Source organism: Carassius carassius, chromosome 27 (assembly GCF_963082965.1).
Source record: "Carassius carassius chromosome 27, fCarCar2.1, whole genome shotgun sequence".
Lineage (NCBI taxonomy): Eukaryota > Metazoa > Chordata > Actinopteri > Cypriniformes > Cyprinidae > Carassius > Carassius carassius.
Window position 1 is genome coordinate 25,092,012 of NC_081781.1, and position 19,376 is coordinate 25,111,387.

Genomic DNA, 19,376 nt, shown 5'->3' on the forward strand with positions numbered 1-19,376 from the left:
AAGTAGAACCAAGCAGATATTTTTTACAGTGTTCAGGGCTTTATAAGTAATAAGCAAGATTTTAAAATCTATACGATGTTTGATAGGGAGCCAGTGCAGAGTTGACAGAATCTGGCAAATTTAGTCATATTGGTTCTAGTAAGAACTCTTGCTGCTGCATTTTGGACTAACTGGAGTTTGTTTATTAAGCATGCAGAACAACCACCCAATAAAGCACTACAATAATCTAACCTTCAGTTGAATGAATTTACGTTTCTGCATTTGATATTGACAGTTTAGGTCATAATTTAGATATATTTATGAAATGGAAAAATGCAGTTTTACAAATGCTAGAATATGTCTTTCAAAGGAAATATTGATATCAAGTAATAAACCTAGATTCCTAACTGATGATCAAGAATTGAAAGAGCAGCCATCAAGTCTTAAACATCATTCTAGGTTATTATAAGCACAGTTTTTAGGTCCAATAATTAACTCATCATCCAGGTTTTTATGTCGACTATGCAGTCTGTTTTTTTATTTCAACTATGTATTCGGTATGGTTCTCCAGGTCTCGAAGAAATATAGAGCTGAGTATCATCAGCATAACAGTGAAAGCTAACACCGTGCTTCCTGATGGTATCTCCCAAGGGTAACATGTAAAGCATGGAAAGTAACGGCCCTAGTACTGAGCCTTGAGGTACTCCATACTGCACTTCTGATCGATATGTTACCTCTTCATTCACTGCAACAAACTGATGGTGGTCAGATAAGTAAGATCTAAATCATGCTAATGCACTTCCATTAATGCCAACAAAGGTAAAATTCCCTTTACTATCCATCACAAAGAGAAAACAACTAAGAATACAGTTCTGATGTGCATCAACAGATTGTTGAGCTTCACAAAATATAAAGTCAAGAAAAAAGCACAAATTAGAAAGTAAAAAAGAAAGCTAAAGCATTAAGCATTTCCATTTCCTTTCTTTAGGACAATAATTACAGTTCCAATCAACAGGAACTGTTACAAATCTGCCTACATTATATTGTCTGTGTCTATATTGTCTTAAAACAATGTGAGGAGCCTATTATAGAGCCTCTTACTATGTCATCAACACAAGGAAGACACATGGTTGACAAAATACATTTTATAAATAAAAAGTTAAAACGAGTAAAAATGAATACCATGAATAAAATGAATGAATAAATGAATAAAGTGTACAAAATGCAAATTATTGCGTTGGATGTTGCTATGTTAGAGTAACAATATCTTGTTGAAAGTTATTATTATTATTTTTTTATTGTTTCTATGAAACTAATATGGTGAAGAAACTTTTTATACATCAATCAAATAAATGAAAGATCAATTGTTATTAACTGACGTCAGCTATATAATGTAAAGTAAATTGGAAAATCATACTGATAATATACAACGATGCAAAGGTCTAGGTGTCTGGTTAGGGCATTTGTTCAGTGTAGTCAAGTAACCAGTCCAACTGTGTCTTATTCCTGGATAACAATGCAATGGGAAACCATAATCCATTAACAACAGCCTTGAACATCAAGCATTGTGAGATGTTGATCTCCTGGAGCACAAAAATGGTCCTAGATTTTGAAGCACACAGATAAAGCCCTAAAGTAGGTACAGAAGGTCCTTAACAATCTGGAACATGCAGATGAAAGTACTTAAAAGTACTAGGTATGTAAAAAAAGTAAAATATGAAAAAAAAAAAAAAAAGTAACATATGAATACTTATTGCTCAGTGTTCAAGTTCAGTGTGCAATAGATCAGCCACCATAGTGTTTCTGTAGAATGAGGAAGGAAAATTGCATGCTCTGCTGCGTTTAGCGACACTTGGGCTCTTGATTTGTGATGAGCGAGCTCTCTAGCCTTGAGCATCCTACAGCGTGTTCTCCCAGGACTGAGCAGTCTGTCATTCTCATGAAAGACACCAAGTTATTAATGTGACAGTGGGTAAAAGGACATGTCAGCTGAGATTAATCACACAGCCTCGGCAGGGATAAGCACACCTTTAATACACCCAATCATCTCCAGACCACATTTTCAGTGGTAAGGCCACACACAGAGTTTAAAAATCATAACCATTTGACTAAAGTATTACAGTATCAGTGAAAAAATAAATGAAATTGCATTTTCTCTGTGTAATGCTGTATTCACAAAGGGGAGATAAAGTTTAACAAAACAAAATAAAAGAAAAGCAAACACGGTAACACAATAAACACTGGAACAAAGCTGAAACAAACTAGAAACCAAGACAAGAGCATCTACAGGGAAACAATAGCCCCTTTCACATATACAGGGCCCTATCATGCACCCGGCTTAATGCAACCCAAGGCGCAGCGCAAGTGTGTTTGATAGTTTCAGTCCGGCGCTCTTCGCATTTTCCCGTTCAGCGCCACGCCGTTTAATTAGCAAATGCATTTTTGCCCATTTGTGCACCCATGGGCATGCTGCTTTAAAAAAAGTGTGTTCAGGCACATTGCTGGCCCATTGCTATTTTAAGGAGCTGAAAATAGACTTCGCCATAGACCAACTCAAACCTGGTCTAAAGTCTAAAGTCAATGGCGCAAGATTTTTTTGTTATTTAAAGAGCACATTGGTAGAAAATGCGCCTCTGGGCGGGTCCACAGTGCGCGTTGACTTTGCTTATTACACACAGGGATGCGCATCACACAAACATGGCAAATATTAAAAACATAAGGATTACAGTGTAAAAGAATATTATTGTGTAGGCTACATAAATATAAAAATGTAATGATGGATAGTCATTGCATATATTAGAATTAGGCTACCTATTTGCAATTCAGCCTATTACTACTTATAATGATGAATTAAATTAGTGAATTAATTGAACAATCATGCCAATACACACACATATATATTAACTGACTCAACGCGCGGCGCTTTGGTGGATTCCTGCTTGCCCCATAGATGATCTGCTCGCGCGCTTTAACTTCGCACAAGAGCAGATCAGTTTCTTCGCTTGAGAAGCTTTTAGACACACCCTGGTTGCACCTGCACCGTACGCTTTACACTTTGCGTTTAAATCGTTAAAATAGGGCCCATAGTCTTTACTGGTAAATTACCATTAAGAGATCATGTGTGAACAAGATCTTTTAAAAAATACCAGTAAATAAGTTCCGGCAATTTACCAGCAAGGAAAGTTGTAACATTACCAGTGAATTATCTGTATTGTGAATGCAGAATGAAGATTACCATTATGAGCACATACGAGTTCAGAACACACTGATATAAAAGAAGAGAATACAAAGCTGAAGACCCTTTCGGCAGTGGTGCTGAGGTCCACCAAGGTGGAGCAAATGAGGCAGGAGACCACCAAGGCCAATCAGATAGTTAAGGGTTGGCCTCCTTGACTGTGACAGGGAAGGCAGGGTACTCAGAGATGGCCTCCTTTGCCATGATAAGACAGCCTCCCCTGCTGAAAAATCCAGTATACACCTGAAAAGATTCCAAGCTGGTCCATGCTGGTTTATGCTGGTTAGTGCTGGTACAGAACTGGTCCAGGCTGGTTTATGCCAGTAGTGCTGGTTTAGGTTGATTTATGCAAGTATAGTACTGTTTTATGCTGGTTAGTTCTAGTATAGTGCTGGTTTATGTTGGTTAGTGCTGGTCCTGGCTGGTTTATGCTGGTATGGTGCTGGTATAGTCACTGATTTAAAAAAGTGCACATAGTAAAAGGTATGTCAGTGCAGTCAGAACCATGAAATATTATTGAAACAATTTGCTGAAACAGTTAATTCATCCAAAGTATATTGCCAAGTGCCCAACAAAAGGGAACACTAATCACCATAATGGTAACAGACATGCGCATGTACCATATGAAAGAAAAAAGCCAAACTTGTTTTGCAATAAGTGAATATAGTAATTCAGTTTTTGCAGTTGTTTACTCATCCTCTGGTGAAATATTGATTTAATCTAAGGCTTTATGACTGTAAGTAGTTGTTGTGTTTTTACTCACTTCATTTTTCTCTTATATCAGTGTGCTCTAGGGGGATGTCATGGATTAATGGGTAGAGAGTCAGACTCGTAACCCAAAGGTTGCGGGTTCAAGTCTCGTGCCGGCAAGGATTGTAGATGGGGGGAATGAATGGACAGCGCTCTCTCCCACCTTCAATACCATGACTGAGGTGACCTTGAGCAAGGCACCGAACCCCCAGCTGCTCTCTGGGCGCAGCAGCATAAATGGCTGTCCACTGACTGTGTGTGTGTGTGTGTGTGTGTGTGTGTGTGCGTGCACTTAGGGTGGGTTAAATACAGAGCACTAATTCCAAGTATGGGTAACCATACTTGGCCACATGTCACTGTTCCTCTTATCCCCACTGATTCTGTTTGTGAACTGCAGGTGACTCAGTTATCACTTATAGGGTGAAACGACTTTATTTCACTTACTACAACACTGCTTCAGTGTTAATTTTACTGTCTATAGATCAGGACCTATATGTATAAAACTTCTCAGAAATAGTCTTAAGCTTGGACTTAAGTGTCAAAACATTCTTAGTAAGAAGTAGGAATTTACTAAGAGTAGGAGACTTTTATAAAGGAGCTAAAAGCAACTTTCAGTAAAGTCTAAGATTCTTAAGTGTTGACTGAGGTGACAGTTCAGTGTTGTGAACTAAGGACTACAATGGTGTCAACACGAAATGGCTCACCTCGATCTCTGAAACAGCCAATAGGGAGCCTGCTCATGTGAAGTCACAGCAGCACAACACCAATCATTTAATTTAGTTACAATAAAATAATTTCATTAAGACACTGAAATATTTTAATATTATAAAAAAAAATTATACTTTGCATTGTGCAAAATTATAATTAATTATTACTGATGCTCCATTTTCTATTGGTATGTCTCCTCGTTTACAGTTGGAGCAATGATGTGAACATGAATTCCATCAGTGGCTCCAACAACTCCAAGAAAGTCCACAGTCCTCATAAAAGTGGCTTTTTTTGGAGCGTGGTTTTGCGATTAGTTGGAAAGTCAATGAACTGCCATATAGTAGTGGTCAAAAGTGATGTCTGACATCTTTAAATTTGACATCTTCACCCCAATAATAATAATAAAAAAGTGCAAGATTTTGTAAGCAAAATCCCTGTTTCCTGTGTCATCACTGGTGCACTGCTGCAATTTTCCAGCCAAAATTTATTCACTAACCCCCATGTCGTTCCAACCCCGTAAAAGCTTTGTTCCTCTTCAGAACACATTTTAAGATATTTTGGATGAAATCCAGGAGTCTTTTTACTGTCCCATAGACTGCCATGTAAGTTACACTGTCAAAGTCCAAAAAAGTATGAAAGTCCAGAATAGTCCATCTGCCATCAGTGGTTCAACCGCAACATTATGAAGCGACAAGAATACTTTTTGTACATGAAGAAAACAAAAATAACTACTTTATTCAACAATTTCTCTCCTCTATTTCTCTCCACATCACTTTAGCGCCATTTTGGAGATTATGAGCTGAACGCAGGCAGCGTATGCTCTTCTGAGTCAGCCTCGCTACAAGGTTGCACTGTTTTTTTTTTTCAAATCAAAGTGTAAATATTAGGGGTTACCACAAAAAGGGCGATGAATCAATGCTTTGATTCGAGGAGCCTGATTCGACTACCAATCTAACAGTCTAATATTCGCGGGGTGTTACTGATTATGCCATTCTGATTATGCCATTTTCATATAAGGGGGAGCTCAAATGTCTGATTACACATAGAACTACCGGATTTATCCCAATAAGTTAATATACAGCCTATTATGATAAAGCTGTAAAAATCTGAAAAGAAAGAAGCTTCAAAATAATATTTTAAAGTGCGTAAATAAATCCAACCACCCCTATAGATTTATGTTTCACTTTCCATAATCCGTGACCGACGGAGGAGCATCTTGGTGGCAGGGATTTAAAACTTTACCAAGACTCAAATTGACACAGGCAGAGACCAGGATTTTTGTGATCAGGTAGGGTACAAGTCATTTCAAAACATTTCAGCCGGTGAATATATATCGTGGATATATTATTTACCTGATATAAGATGCATTTGGTTTTGAGTCCAAAGTGCTTCATTGTAGTACTATGGTGATAACTCTTCAGCGCACAGCGCGAGCAGGTCAAACTACAATGCAGAATATTAATAATTATGACTGGGACTGTTATATACCTATTATTATAATGAGAAGACCATTAAACTAAAACGCTATGAATTTTTTTAGATTAGCTGCCTTGTTTCTGCCTTGTTTTGTGAAGAACGCGTCCACAAAAGGATTTCACATTCAGAGCCCCGCAGATATGTTCATGTGCATTCGGGCCCTTTTTGCAAATAGCCTATAAGTCTTAATATTAACATTATATTGTATGAATAACGAAGCATATTCTATATGAAATTATGAGTTGAATCCCATTGATTAAAAACTTGCTATCAAATGCGTCACTCTACTGGTCATCTTCAGCGCATGCAGCTCAAATATCAGCTATATCAGCTATCTGTTAATAAAAACATAAAACATTATTTACCCAGTTTATATCTGCAAGGTGTTCATTACACATTTTCCCTGTGGGTTAACATCAGTAATTATGTTAGTCGAATGTCTGACTTGACTCTTGGTAATGTATTTTGCCCCACCCCCAAATATATGATTAGACTATCAGTCGAATATCGGCAAGATTCAAAAATTCCGATTTGACTATGAAAATCCTTAGTCGGGGACACTAAATGGTGCATGTAAGAGGCTGACAATTATCTGAACATATACTTATTCAGACACACTTAGCCTGCATTTTTAAATCTTAATTTGAATGTGGCAACATTTTTTTATTTTTAAACCTTTAATTGAATATGGCAACATAAGATCACACTCTACAATAATTTTATAAATAAATCTCTAACAGAGACCCCTGCTCTCCCAGCCAATCACTGTGTGCATAGTTACACTGAACAAATTTATAAATGCAATTATAAATACTTTTGTTTTTGCCCCCATTTTTCATGAACTGAACTCAAAGATCTAAAACTTTTGATATGTACACAAAAGGCCTATTTCTCTCAAATCTTGTTCACAAATCTGTTAAAACTTGAAGCAGCCCTGGCAGCAGCTCAGCTTGACAAACAACATGCAAAGGCTGCCTAGAAAGACCTGGTAAACAAACTCCAGAATGACGAACAGCTACTACAGAATGCCAATAATGACATCAGAGAATTCTGCAATCAGTGCTTTGGAAGACCACATTGAAAGGTACAGAACTGAAATGGACAATCTGACACAACAACTAGACGATACAAACACTCTACATGGTCAGAAAATAACTCAAATATGTTTACGAGCAGAAACAAGAGCCAAGAAATGAGAAAAATTTCTTAGTCTCATCACTGCTGAGCAGAGCAGAATCCCACATCCAAGAACTGGTATATGATGAAAGGCGCGAAGGGCCACAACCCAAAACCTCACCTGCCTTCGCCACACAACCCTTTCCTGCCAACGAAAGAAAACCTCCTATCCAAGCAGACCTTGGAGCTGCACATGGGATGACCATCAAATACCTCAACATGCTGTCTAAAAACATCAGCAGGTTCAACCCGGACTCCAAAGAGGGCCGTGACATCCAAGGTTACCTGGAAGATATAGAATTAATCTGGAAATGAGACCTCATGTGACTGACAGAGACTGGTTATACCTCCTTAGAGCTACATCCAGTCGAGGTACGAAACTTCTTAGATCGACAGCCCATTAAAACAAAGTCAAACTACCAGCGACTTTCTGAGGTCTTGATTAAAGAGTTTAAAGACTCTGAGTCTGAACATGGACTGTTAACTGCCTTGGAAACCAAACATGGTGGACAAGAGGATCCACAAGCTTACTACAAACCGACTCAGACAAGCATACTTCTCTGCACTCAACAAACCTGACCTTGAAGAGGATGTGAACTTCAAATGCCTCTCCTGAAGAATCTGCACCCTGGAGTCAGCCACCATCTAGGCATCATCTAGTTTACACAACAGCTTCACACAGTCATGCCAAACTACATCTGTCTGCTAAAGAACTTCCTGCCTTGCTGGACTGACCCCCATTAGATCATGGACACGCCCTCATCCAAGCCAAGGGTGCAAAAAGCCAGTCTTCACTGACTGGGTGAAAGGACTGAACACAGACTGAAACAGATCTGACCACACATACACAACACAATTAACACATACAGCATTACCTAAACCAAGAGGTAACCAGATCTACTGATAACACATTCAGCAAACATTTTCTTCCCACAAGTCGAATATCCTAATTTTAGCGTAACATAATTTTACATATATCCACCATGAAGAAACATTCAACCATCCTTACAATAAGTAGAATACCTGACACTAAGTATTCTTACATGACACACTGGCTGCACATGAGTTCCTAGCTCAACAGTAGTTATAAGCCATGCTAGGAACACCCACAGCAACTTTGTTTTGTTTTGTTCTTCTTTTACCTGTAATTTTCCTTCCCATCTTTCCTTAGTAGGTGAAACACCTAGACATTCTGCAAGGGTCAAAGGTCTGATATTAGGATTGATTCGCCACACCTAATATCCGCCAGCCACTCAAAACTGAATGGAAGCCAGAGAGCTCCATGTACATTAAGTCAATTCAATTCATTGCAAATAAGTTACTAGAAAAAAATAAACGTTAAACGTTTTAAATTAAGACAACCTAGAAGAAAAAAACAAAGTTAACCACTAGTGTTGTCAAAAGACCCGGTACTTCGGTACCAAGTCGGTACTAGAAAAATGAAAATATCACGATACCAGGTTTCTTTAAGTACCGGTGGTACCGAGGACCCGGTCAAACTGGTTCTTGACGCATACATCGCTATCATTTCCGCAAACGGAAAACGTGGACGGAATATCAAAATCCAGTCATGAAAATGAAACTTACATTTAAATATGGACAGTCACGGAGTTTGTCAAAGTTAGCATAAATTAATCAAATCAAATCTCCATATGCACCAGTATCTGTAAATGTTAAGCCGCAAAAGTTGGTTGAAATCTGAATCCTGCATGTTCTGCGCGTCTCTGTGTGAATGAATGAATGGCAGAGACGTGCGGGTTTGTTTAATACATAGACTGAAGCACGTAACGTAATTGCGACTTGCAGTAATTTCAGCATTTGCCATCTCAATGAGGACATAAGTACGTAAACAATACTGTATCACCAGAACTGTTCTGAGTCACTTCACAAGCATTTTACCATTTCATTTGAGTAAAACCAGTGTCAAAATAAAAGTAGCCCGTCAAAATAAAAATTCATTTTTACATAAATGCAAGTAATTGCAAGTAAATTTGGGGCAAGTAATCAAGATTAATGGTCAAAGAGATGCACAGCATGACCCTCACATGTAAATGCATGATAGTAATCACAATCACTAGCGCTTTGGATTGACCTCCCCCCACCTAGAGGACAAGAACCAGTCTGAAATTCCTTAGAAAACCCTTTAACCTCTCTGGTCTTCACAGAACATATCCTTACCCTACAAAACATGTCATTATGTTCAAAGAATGGTACATAAGGTTTACAGATTTAGATCATATATGTAACCCACACATTTGGCTATCATGTTTCTAATCACTTATTATGTATGACTTTTTAATAACTATTGAACTATTGAAGGGTTCATATTCATGCTTAGTATGTGTGCGTTTCAATCTTCTTGCTTGAAATTTTTCTGCCAATCAATTATTTGTCAAATGTATAATATACATGGAATCATGTCCAAAATGATACTTTGCAAGAGCGGGAAAATTTGGACCATGTAACTGATAAGATCAAATATTGATTTATGAATGGGGAGGAGAAATATACAACGCCCGAGCAAAGACAATATCTAACTGGTTAAAACACCATTTGGGAGGTGTCCCACAGCCCGGTTTAAATACTCAGGACACCATCAAATTTTGCCTTTTAGCTTTTTGGTCATGGCTTGAAGCTGTGCTTTTAGCTTTTCACTTTTAGTCATCGCTTTCAGCCATGTTTTTTTACATTACTTTTTACATTCTTTGAGTGCCGTTCCAGCGTGCTTGGCCTGCATGGCTACTGCTACTTAGCCATGATGAGAAGAAACGCCTACTAGTCTCGTCAAACTTTACTTCTATTCTTTACTTCAGTTTATTTTCTTTTCTTACCTCAAGAAACATAATAGATTTTTAACTTCATTGAGAAGTGATTGATGGTTGTTCATGTCTAAGCAATTTCATGTATTGCTATGAACTTGGGATTTCACATTTTCATTCTCTTAAACTCATTCTTTCATTACTTTCTCTCTTCCTGCAACTGTGTGAATGCATGTTCATGTGTAGCAAACCAGCAACCAGCATCCCATGCTGGGATCCAGCAAACCAGAAATCAGCAACCAAAACATACCTTATGCTGGTTACCATCAATACTAGATTTTTCAGCAGGGTCCTTGGAACACTGGGCTAGAGAGCTCTGAGGCCATGGTGCTTGCCCTTGAGCTTCAGGTGCAACATTCATGATGGATGGAAACACTGGTGTCCCTGTAGAAAAACAAAGCAAAAAAAAAAAAAAAAAAAAACAGCATATGCTGCTTAGGTATGTTTTGAAGCATAGCAGCTGGTTTAAACTAGTTTAAGCTGGTCCTTAGTTGGTCATGGGCTGATTTAAGTTAGTTATAAGCTGGTCCTGAGCTGGTTCTGAGACATCCAGAGTTTGTTACGTAAGACAGAAACAGGATGTAAATGCAAAACGCTGTTTATTAAATCAGCACAAAGATCAGAAAGACAATGACGAAGTAACACAGAAGCACAGGCGGGCGGACACAAGGCAGGGTGGAACAGTGACGCAGGGACTTTCGATGGACAATTGGTGGTGGTGCTCAATCCAGTGATGATCCCTCTAATAATTCCCGGTCAGTGTAGTAATCCTCGTGACGGTGCTTGGTGATCCAGTGCTGAGTGGTAATCCAGGGAAGAACGACGACAACACGGGGAATCGGACTTACCTGACGATTGTAATCATCGATAAGAGAGTGATCCAGAATGTCTCTAGCAGGAACCCAACTTCTCTCCTCCGGACCGTAACCCTCCCAGTCCACCAGGTACTGAAATCCGCGTCCCCTCCTTCTCAAGTCCAGAATACGGTTAACCGAATAAGTTGGTTCCCTATCTACGAGACGCGGCAGGGGGGGGGGGGGGGGGGTTGTGTGGTTGACTGGCGGATTAATGGCTGCCCAAAACACGGGTTTGATCTTAGATACATGGAAGGCGGGATGGATTCTCCTGTACGTAGGAGGAAGTTTGAGGCGGACTGCCACCGGACTAATGATCTTGGTGACAGGAAACGGGCCGGTGAATTTGGGAGCAAGTTTATTAGACACGGAGCGGAGAGGAATGTTCTTGGTAGAAAGCCACACTTTTTGACCAATGACGTATACGGGAGGCTTTGACCGGTGGCGATCGGCCTTGGCCTTGGTGCGCGCACCCAATTGGAGAAGAGTCTCACGGGCTCTAGTCCAAGCGTGATGACACCTCTGGACGAAGGCGTGAGCGGAGGGGACCGCGACTTCGGATTCCGTATTAGCAAAAACTGGTGGCTGGTAACCTAAACTACATTCAAACGGAGTAAGGCCCGTGGATGACACTGGTAATGAATTGTGGGCGTACTCCACCATAGAAAGTTGTTGACTCCAAGAGGAAGGATTCTTGGAAACCAAACATCGCAACGCTCTCTCCAGATCTTGGTTGGCCCTCTCAGTTTGACCATTGCTTTGGGGATGAAACCCCGAAGAGAGACTGACAGTCGCCCCCAATAATCTACAAAATTCTTGCCAAAATTTGGACACAAATTGGGGACCCCTGTCGGAAACCACGTCCATCGGGAGGCCATGTAAGCGAAAGATGTGACCTACGACAGCAACCGCTTTTTCCTTGGCTGAAGGTAATTTGGGCAAGGGGATAAAATGCGCCGCCTTCGAGAACCGGTCCACGACAGTCAAAACGACAGTCTTGCCCTGGGAGGGCGGGAGGGCGGTAATAAAATCTAGCGCAATGTGGGACCAGGGTCTTGAAGGGATTGACAGTGGTTGGAGTAATCCATCTGGGGGTCGGTTGGAAGTCTTACCAGTGGCACAAACCGAGCAAGCCAAAACAAAACTGCGGATGTCGCGAGCCGTTACCCCTTCTAAGGCCTTCATGACCTTCGATTCGACCTCCCATCTAAGAGTGGAGACCACTAATGTCTTGGGTAAAATACACTCGGGAGTGGACGGGCGTTCGGAATGGTCAAAAATACGAGATAAAGAATCGGGTTTGATGTTTTTGGAACCCGGGCAGTATGAAAGAGAAAAGTCAAAACGTCCGAAAAAAAGTGCCCACCGAGCCTGCCTAGAGTTGAGTCTTTTAGCGGTTCTAATATATTATAGGTTCTTGTGATCGGTCCAAACGATAAAAGGTACCCCTGACCCTTCTAACCAGTGACGCCATTCCTCAAGTGCTAACTTGACTGCCAACAACTCTCTGTTACCAATGTCATAATTACGTTCGGCAGGTGATAAACGATGAGACAAAAACGCGCAAGGGTGAATCTTGTCATCTGTGGCAGAACGTTGGCAAGAACTGCTCCTACCCCCACCTCTGACGCGTCGACCTCCACCACGAACTGACGTGATGGATCAGGGGCAACAAGGATGGGAGCCAAAACGAAGCGGCTCTTAAGTTTGGCAAATACAGCTTCCCCTGTATCAGACCACCTGAACGTCGTTCTGGGGGAGGTCAAGGCAGTCAGAGGCGCGACTAGTTGGCTGAAGTTACGAATAAAACGTCGATAAAAATTGGCAAATCCCAGAAACCTCTGTAGGGCCTTACGGGAATCTGGACTTGGCCAATCTATCACAGCCTTAACCTTGTCAGGATCCATACGCATTCCCTCAGACGAGACGATGTACCCTAGAAAGGGAACGGACTGTGCATGAAAAACGCATTTCTCCGCCTTGACAAAAAGCCCATTCTCTAGCAACCTCTGAAGCACTCGTCTGACGTGCTGAACGTATTCCTGAAGAGAAGAGGAAAAGATCAATATGTCATCCAGGTAAACATATATGAATTGATCAACCATATCTCTCAGCACGTCATTGACGAGTGCTTGGAAGACCGCGGGCTAGTTGGATAGCCCGAAGGGCATAACCAAGTATTCAAAGTGCCCCCTGGGGGTATTAAATGCGGTCTTCCATTCATCCCCCTTCCTTATGCGAACCAAATGATAAGCGTTACGTAAATCCAATTTTGTGAAGATGGATGCTCCCTGTAATCGTTCGAAAGCTGAAGACATCAATGGCAAAGGATAAGTATTTTTTACCGTGATGTTGTTCAACCCTCGATAATCAATGCATGGTCGCAGAGACCCATCCTTCTTCCCCACAAGAAAGAACCCCGCCCCCGCTGGAGATGAGGAAGGTCTAATGAATTTGGATGCTAGAGAATCAGAAATATATTTCTCCATAGCCTCCCTCTCTGGAACAGAAAGTGAATATAACTTGCCCTTAGGCGGAGACTCACCTGGTACTAAGTCTATGGCACAGTCGTAGGGACGATGTGGAGGAAGAGAAGCAGCACGAGACTTACTGAACACTTCTCTCAGGTCCTGGTACTCTTCGGGCACGTTAGATAAATTCACTGCCTCCTCCTGAAAAACAGACACAGGTACAAACGAACACGCAGACACTAGACATGACTCATGACACGTATTACTCCACATGGATACAGAATTGTGCCCCCAATCGACTCTAGGATTATGCTGTGTGAACCAAGGATGACCAAGTACGATGTGTGCCAAAGGTGAGTTCATGAGGAGGAATGTTATAGTCTTGGTGTGGTTGCCAGACATGATGAGAGTGATGGGTTCAGTGGCGTGTGAAATGCTGGGAAGCTGTTGTCCATTGAGAGCATTGACAGAAATCTTGTACGTGAGGGGGGTGGTAGGAATGTGAAGACAGTGAGCCAGTTCTAAATCCATAAAATTACCTTCTGCCCCCGAATCCAGTAAGGCCTGGATGTGTGTGTTGGTTGCCCACCTAAGTCTTACCGGAAGGAGAGTAGATGATGATGGTGAGGATGAGGTCTTCTCGGCGGAGATCCCACCCGATAGTAGCCTCATAGTTACTACCGGGCTTGATCTTTTAACGGGCACGAGTGGATGAAGTGGCCCGCCCTCCTGCAGTATAGGCACAGTCCTTGGGACCTCCGCCGTTCTCTCTCCTCCCGAGCTCTACCCACCTGCATGGGCTCAGGGTCGCAAAGGGGACTGACCGTATTCAGGTTCTCAGAGCGTCTGGTCTCCGTGCCGTGAAACGGATGGTCCTGTTGGAAACGACCCATTCTGCTCAGCCGAGCATCCACTCGTAGTGCTAACTCGATCAGTCCATTGAGACTGGTGTGAAGGTCCAGCATATAAATCTCCCTCTGGACACGGTCAGCCAACCCATGCAGGAATCTGTCCCACTGCGCCTCCTCGTTCCACCGGCACTCTGCAGCCAGGGTGCGGAACTGGATCGAATATTCCGACACCGAACCGTGGCCTTTGTATATTGAATGTGTAGATTTAGAAAAAAAAATAAAACAAAAATAATAATCTTATATTATTTCTTTCAACAGACTGATGCATCTGTAATACCCTTGATGCCAGAGAAAGATTTAGACAAGTATATTCTTTGTCATGGAGACAGAGTGGCAATTGTGGCCTTTTGTCTGAAGAAAACAGTGTTTCATTGAAAATACCAGTGGTGTATAAATTACCTGAAAAGTCATACTCAAGTAAAAGTACATATATCTTACCAGAAAATTATTTTGGTGAAGTTGAAGTCGCGTTTAGAATATTACTTGAGTAATAGTCTTAACGTAAGTTGATACTTATTGTACTTAAGTGCAAAAAGTATAAACTTTTCTAAATGGTAAATCCAAACATCTAGATCTTAAAAGTTTGGACTGTGAGATTCAAGATTTCTCCCACAGAATAATAGAATCAGAATGTACCATTGGAGATTTGTATGAAGCAAGTAAGGTTAAAATTCTCAGACTTTATATTTTTAAATGTGCATCAGTACACAGAAGAATACAGAAAACTCGAATTCTACGAATCCTAAAGCAGATGTCATGTTGAATGAAAGTGGCCAAGATGACAAGAACAGGACAAGTTCTGTGTGATCTTTTGCAAGCTGAATGGCAAGCTATTGCAAGAGTATTGGTCAAAGGATGTAATGTAAACAGAATACATTTATCATAGTCTTTACACAAATTCCAAGTTTCCAAGTTATTGTGAAATTTCATTTCAGAAAATTATTTTTTTCTTTATATGTTTGTTTTAGCCCCAGATAGCTTTGCTTTAAGTTTGCTACTGATTGATGCTAAAATAGCATAAACTTGCATTTGTGCAATGAAACAAAAAGATCTCAGGATAAGTAGAAAGACATGTTAACTATGGCTAAGAAATGTTTAAAATATTTGTATGTATACATTCAGAGTTTTATTAAAACTTTTTCTAATGTTTACTAAAATATAAATCAATCAGACATGCTCTTATTGGCTCGTTTATTTAATATCCATCTATACATCTCATCTCGACGGCCCGTTCTTCTGACCTCTACTACTTTACTCTCTATTCCAGTTGGTCTCTGGAACTGCCAGTCTGCTGTTAACAAAGCGGATTTAATTTCTTCCATTGCTACTCATTCCGGTCTCAACCTCATGGCCCTAACTGAGAGTTGAATCAAACCTGAAGACACTGCCACTCCCGCAGCCCTCTTCACTATTTCAATTGTTACCACATCCCTCGCACGACCAGGAGGGGTGGAGGTACTGGAACCTATGCTCACTCTCTCCATCTCGCCTATCTTCTATGGTTTCATCTTCACTTTCTTGACTCTCTCAGTTTTTCAGCTCTGGACACGAACAGTGCTACTGACACTCTTTGCTCCACTCTAACCTCTTGCTTGGACAACTTTTGCCCACTGTCATCCAGACCAGCACGCACTACTCCATCTGCCCCCTGGCTATCTGATGTTCTCCTTGAACTTCGCTCTAAACTCAGGGCTGCAGAGAGGAAATGGCATAAATCAAGAAACTCTACCGACCTCAGTGTGTACTGTATTAGTCTCTCCTCTCTTCCTTCTCTGCAAATATCTTCAATGCTAAAACATCATACTACCACAACAAAATTAACAGCTGTAAATCTTTTTCTTCTCTTCTTAGTCCACCTCCACCTCCTCCTTCATCGACTCTTACAGCTCATGACTTTGCAGTTTTCTTCACAAATAAGATTATAACGATCAGTGACCAATTTTCCACACCGCAGATTGATGATAACTTCATAACGACTAATACACACTCTCTCACCTCTTTCTCTCCACTCTTGTTCACTTGATCCTATCCCCACACACCTCCTTCAAGCAATTTCCTCTTCAGTCATACCTTCACTTACACACATTATCAACACCTCTCTTTACTCTAGTACATTTCCCTCAGCATTTAAGCATGCTCGGGTAAGCTTACTGCTTAAGAAACCATCTTTAAATCCAGCACTTCTAGAAAACTACAGACCGGTATCTCTTCTTACATTCATTGCAAAGACACAGTTGTGTTCAACCAACTCTCTGTTTCTTGTACAGAACAACCACCTGGACAGCAACCAATCTGGTTACAAAAGTGGCCACTCAACTGAGACTGCCCTGCTCTCGGTTACTGAAGTTACTGACACAGTTCATCACCAGATTCTACTGTCCACGCTCAGAAAGATGGCCATCTCTGGAACTGCACTCCTGTGGTTTAAGTCCTACCTCTCAGATAGGCTCAGTACTTGGACCACTTCTCTTCTCCATCTACATGACTTCATTAGGATCTGTCATTCAGAAGCATGGCTTTTCCTATCACTGCTATGCTGATAACACTCAACTCTACTTCTCATTCAGCTCAGCCTTACTAAGACAGAACTGCTGGTGGTACCAGCTAACCCATCAATTTATCACAACTACTCTATACAGCTGGGTTCATCAACCATAACTCCTTCCAGGACAGTCAGAAACCTAGGAGTTGTGATGGATCATCAGTTAACCTTCTCAGACCATATTGCTACAACATCCCGGTCCTGCAGATTTTTGGAATTAGGAACATTAGGAAGATTAGGCCCTTCCTGTCAGAGCAAGCCACCCAACTTCTTGTCCGAGCTCTTGTTCTCCAGACTGGACTATTGTAATGCTCTCCTGGTGGGCCTTCCTGTATGTACTATCAAGCCTCTACAACTGATCCAGAATGCAGCAGTGAGGGTTGTCTTCAATGAGTCAAAAAAAGCTCACGTTACTTCTCTCCTCATCAGGTTACAATGGCTACGGGTTCTGTGCTAGACTAACTGAGACTTGTCATGGCACTTGTATACTGTTGTTGTTCTCTCGTTGGTCTGATTGCTTCTATTGTTCTCATTTGTAAGTTGCTTTGAATAAAAGCGTCTGCTAAATTATTAAATATAAATATAAATGAACCCATATAATTATTAATTAGCCAATCATTATTGTCTCACCGTTTTTATATAATGCATTATAAGTCATTTTAAATGCTGTTGTCTTAGGTCTGTTTTTATAACCCCCCCCCAAAATATAATCTTAATACTTCTTTGTAAATTATTATTTAAAGTAACAAAACCATGATTCATCTGCAGTTACCATGGCTACAAGAACCATGATTTTTGGTTTTATTAAATTGGTTTTATTAAAAACATGGCAAATTTTCGTAATGTCGACAACACCAAAGCTCCTTTTGCTGACTTAACATTCAAATATTTTTCTGCTTGTTTTTTGGTCAAGCACCCAGTTTAGCTTGATGTGTGTGCTTTTGTCTGCTTTTTTTTGTTCATTTTTGTAAAGGAACATGGAAATTGCTCATTGGCGCCGCAGCATAAATGGCTGCCCACTGCTCCGGGTGTGTGCTCACAGTGTGTGTGTGTGTTCACTGCTCTGTGTGTGTGCATTTCGGATGGGTTAAATGCAGAGCACAAATTCTGAGTATGGGTCACCATACTTGGCTGAATGTCACGTCGTCACTTTTTATTATAACCTAGATCTGCTGTGTTCGACAGAAAGCTGGCTAAAACCAGATGATTACATTATATTAACAAGTGTACCCCACAAGATTACTGTTAAAAACATGAGCTACGTTCAAAAAGTAAAGGGGGAGGTGTTGCTTTAGTTTATAACAATATTTTCAGTATTTCTAAGAGGATGGGCTTCAAATATAACTTGTTTGAAATAATGGTGCTTCATATAACATTAACAAAAGAAACAATTGTCTATGATAAATCCCCTGTGATGTTTGCACTGGCTACCGTATACAGGCCACCATACAGAATGTATTAAAGAATTTGCTGATTTTCTATCCGAGTTAGTACTGACTGCAGATGAAGTTTTAATTGTTGGTGATTTTAATATCAATGTTGATAATGATAAAAATGCATTGGGATTAGCATTTCTAGACATTCTGAGCACTATTGGGATTAGACAACATTTGTCTGTTCATACACATTGTCAGAATCATACCCTAGATTTAATACTGTCACATGGAATTGATGTAAATGGTGTTGAAATTCTGCAGCAAAGCGATGAAATCTCAGATCATTATCTAGTCTTGTGCATACTCCATATAGCTAAAACTGTAAATTCTAGTTCTTGTTACAATTATGGAGAACCATCACTTCTACCACAAAAGAATGCCTTGTAAGTAATCTAGAGGTATTTTGTATTGCATCTCGGGAAAGTACCCTATCCAACAGAAATGGGTTCTGATGAACCCAAAAATTTAGTTAATGACAGACCTATCTCAAATCTTACTTCACTGTCGAAGATACTAGAAAAGGTAGTATCCTCACAATTATATTCTTCTTAGAGAAAAAAATGGTATCTGTCAGGATTTCGACCATATTATAGTAATGAAATTGCTGTCATTAGAGTTACAAATTACCTACTCTGATGAGTTTCAGCGATGACTCATCTGAAGGCCTCTGATTGGTCCATGCATTCCTAAGCTCAACAGAATTGTGTGTGATTGGTTAAAAAGCACAACACTTTAAAAACACCTAAAATGAAATATGATGCAACATGATCAAATCTTAATTTAATGCCACAATCGACACTGTCTATTAATTTTCCATTTTTTAATGACAGACATAATAGATATAGCCTAAAACTGTTCCTGTGTTGCAAACATGCCAAAAAGTGGGAACTTCCACCAATAGTTCTAAGAACTTTCAAAAGGTTCCTCAGGCATAAAACCCCTCATGTCACAACTGCAACTTGAGGCCCATAGCCGCCTCCAAAAATTGTGAAAGGGGATCCACCCAACAAACAGACACA